Source organism: Callorhinus ursinus, unplaced genomic scaffold (genome assembly GCF_003265705.2).
Source record: "Callorhinus ursinus isolate GAN/ISIS: 27379988/994484 unplaced genomic scaffold, GSC_fseal_2.0 scaffold2, whole genome shotgun sequence".
Taxonomy (NCBI): Eukaryota; Metazoa; Chordata; class Mammalia; order Carnivora; family Otariidae; genus Callorhinus; species Callorhinus ursinus.
The window spans coordinates 63,334,136-63,337,956 of record NW_027397064.1 but is presented as its reverse complement, the minus strand read 5'-3'; positions in this window follow the sequence as shown (position 1 = coordinate 63,337,956).

Below are 3,821 nucleotides of genomic sequence, written 5' to 3'. Positions count from 1 at the left end.
TTCTTCTTCTTTTCTTTTTCTTCTTCTTCTTCTTCTTCTTCTTCTTCTTCTTCTTTTCTCTCTTTTTTTTTAACATATAATGTATTATTTGTTTCAGAGGTACAGATCTGTGATTCAACAGTCTTGCACAATTCACAGTGCTCACCATAGCACATACCCTCTCTAATGTCCATCACCCAGCCACCCCATCTCTCCCACCCCCCACCATTCCAGGAACCCTCAGTTGTTTTTTGTTGTTGTTTTTGTTTTTTAAAGATTTTATTTATTTATTTGACAGAGAGAGAGAGAGAGAGAGCACAAGCAGGGGGAGCGGCACGCAGAGGGAGAAGCAGGCTCCCCGCTGAGCAGGGACCCCGATGCGGGGCTCGATCCCAGCATCTTGGGATCATTACCTGAGCTGAAGGCAGTTGCTTAACCGACTGAGCCACCCAGGCGCCCCCCCCCTTCAGTTTGTTTCCTGAGATTAAGAATTCGTCATATCATTGAGGTCATATGATACATGACTTTCTCTGATTGACTTATTTAGCTCAGCATAACACTCTCCAGTTCTATACACGTCATTGCAAATGGCAAGATTTCATTCCTTTTGATGGTTGCATAGTATTCCATTGTATATATACCACATCTTCTTTATCCATTCATTTGTTGATGGACATCTTGGCTCTTTCCACAGTTTGGCTATTGTGGACATTGCTGCTATAAACATCGGGGTGCACATACCCCTTTGGATCCCTACATTTGTAACTTTGGGGTAAATACCCAGTAGTGCAATTGCTGGCTCATATGGTAGCTCTCTTTTCAACTTTTTGAGGAACCTCCATACTGTTTTCCAGAGTGGCTGCACAAGCTTGCATTCCCACCAAGAGTGTAGGAGAGTTGTTGGATGACTTTTATATGTGAGGCAGGGAGTGAATGAAAATGAAATCAAAGTGATAAGCAAAAATAAGTCATGGAGGGACCTGTATGACATGCAAAGGAGCTTAGACTTGATCTTGTCAGTGATTGGGTAACTAGTTAGCTGTTAACTTACAAGCGATTTGATTCATGAGTTTCTCTCTGCACAGGGTGATAAAGAATTCATAGTCTAGGGGTGCCTGGGTGGCTCAGTCAGTTAAGTGTCTGACTCTTGATTTCAGCTCAAGATGTGATCTCAGGGTCCTGAGGCCAAGCCCCGAGTCGGACTCCATGCTCAGCGTGGGTCTGCTTGAGATTCTTGAGATTCTCTCTCCCTCTCTCTCTGCTTACTCTTTCTCTCTCTCTCTCTCTCTCAAATAGATAGATGATAGATAGATAGATAGATAGATAGATAGATAGATAGATAGATAGATACATACATACATACATACATACATACATAAAATCTTAATAAAAAAGAATTCATAGGCTAATTCAAACAAGCACAGGGGAACCCATGACATGGATATTTGCCTACTTAAATTTATTCCTGATTTCCTTATATCTTTCCTTCCCTTATTTTCTTTTAGCTTCATTTCCTTCTTTTCTTATTCTTAAAGCCAAACCATAGCTTCCAAACCATTCCCCTAAATGATGTGGCCCCTGCCTGTCTCCTCCCCTTCATCTTGTGCATTCTCCCATTCACTCACCATATTCAAGCTCATGAGTCTTCTTTCAGATCTTAGAATCCACTAAGTCTGTCGTGAACTCTATTCTTTTCCTAGGGCTGCCATAACAAAGTACGGCAAACTGGTCACCTTAAAACAATGGAAATGTATTCTCTCACAGTTCAGGAGGCCAGAAGCCTAAAATCAAGGTATTGAGCCTAAAATCAAGGTATTGATTCTTCTGGAGGCTCTTGAGGGAGAATCTTGTTGCTCCATGTCTTTCTCTTGGCTTCTAGTGGTTGCTGACAACCGCTGGTGTTCCTTGGCCTATAAATGTGTCACCAAGTCTGTCTTCATGTGGCATTTCCCTTCTTGTGTGTCTGTGTCTCTGTGTGGTATCCAAATTTCCCTCTTCTTATAAAGGCACTTCCTCTTAGAAGCCCATCCCAATCCATCATGTCATCTCAACTTGATTGCATCTACAAAGACCCTATTTCTAATAAAACCCTATTTGACTTTCACAGATACTGGGATTTGAACATACCCTTTTGCAGGGTACAATCCAACCCACAACACCAGCCTAGAGTCTTCCTTAGCCCTTCAGATCCTAGCATGGCTGTCTCCTGGTATTCCCTCAAGTACCAGCCCAAATGTCACCTTCCCAAGTCAAAAGTGATGCCACGCTGAAATGTCCCCTTTCCCTAATGCCACACTCCATGCCTCACATCTTCTATTTCTCAGTCCGTTTCGATTATACCATCCAGCCTGATTTTATTCATGCAGTTTTCACTATCTGAAAGTATTTTGTACAAATATATATTTTTTGGTCTATGTCTTTCCGTAGAATGTAATCTCTGCAAAGAGCAGGGACCCCATCTCTCTTGATTACTACTATAGCCCTAGCACCTGGAAGAGTGTCTGGAATAGAGTGAGCTCTTAAAATCTTGCTTAATGAAATTCATTCTATATTCTATCAGTTATTTGTAGCCATGATAATAATGCATAACGCACAGTCAAAAAAATCTTACTGGCATACACCAATCAGTATTCATTGCCACAGTCAGGAGCTTACTGTGGGTTGGGTAGGTAGCTCTGCTTTCTGAGTTGGGCTTACTCACATGTCTGGAGCTTGGCTGAATGTTAGTAATCTAGACTGATCGGGACTGGCCTCAGCTGGGGCACTTGGGACAGCTCAGCTCTACTGGACAGATCTGTCATCATCCAGCACCTAGCTAATCTAGACATATTTTCACAAAGAAGACAGCAAGTGGAAACATGCAAGATCTCTTGCAGCTTAGGCTCAGATCTAGTACGGAGAACATTTTGCCACATTCTAATGAACAAAGCAAGTCACACGGCCAAACTCAGATTCAAGGGTGGAGAAATGAACTTGTCTCACTCTATAGTGAGATAAACTATAATATCACAAAGCAAAGGGCATGGATAGAGGGAAGAGCAAAAAAGTGGGACCATAAATACAATCTACCACCAGAGTACTTTTGGATGTTACCTTCACTCCATTCTAGAACAAGATAGGGTACAAATAAATATCTATACAAATAGAAGCGGTTTCTTTTTTCTGTTTTAAGACACCAAATAGATTGACACTTCCCTTGTTTTTTACTCAGAAGTACTAAAGTGTAGTAGAGTCTGACTGCATAGACTTGATTCTTATCTCTACCATATAGTACCCTAAGTCATCCATAAAATGGGGACAATAACAATACCCATCCAATGGATTTTTTGTAAGGAAGTAATACAAATAAAACGCCAAACATAGTGCTTGGCTTAAAGTAAGCATTCAGTAAATGATAACCACTATTATTAGCTATTCGTTACCATTGAGGGCAGGAGTAGAATACATAGTCTTCGTTACTTTCAGGACTAAAGTGCTCAGTATGGATTTATTTAAAACACTTTTTTCTTAAAATTTGCATGTAACTAATTTGGTTTATAAAAGTTTTCCCCAAGAATCAGTGGCCCCTGGCATATCTATCATTTATACTGTAGATTAAATAAAAGAAAGCCATAATCAGAATTAAGAGTAAGACTAGTGGGGCACCTGGTTGGCACAGTTAGTTAAGCTGCTGACTCTTGGTTTCGGCTCAGGTCGTGATCTCAGGGTTGTGAGATCAAGCCCTGAGTAGGGCTCCACACTCAGCAAAATGTCTGCTTGAGACTGTGTCCCCCCCTCCCTGCCCCTCCTGCTTGTACTCTCTCTCTGAAATAAATAAATCTTTTAAAAAAAGAGTAAACTAG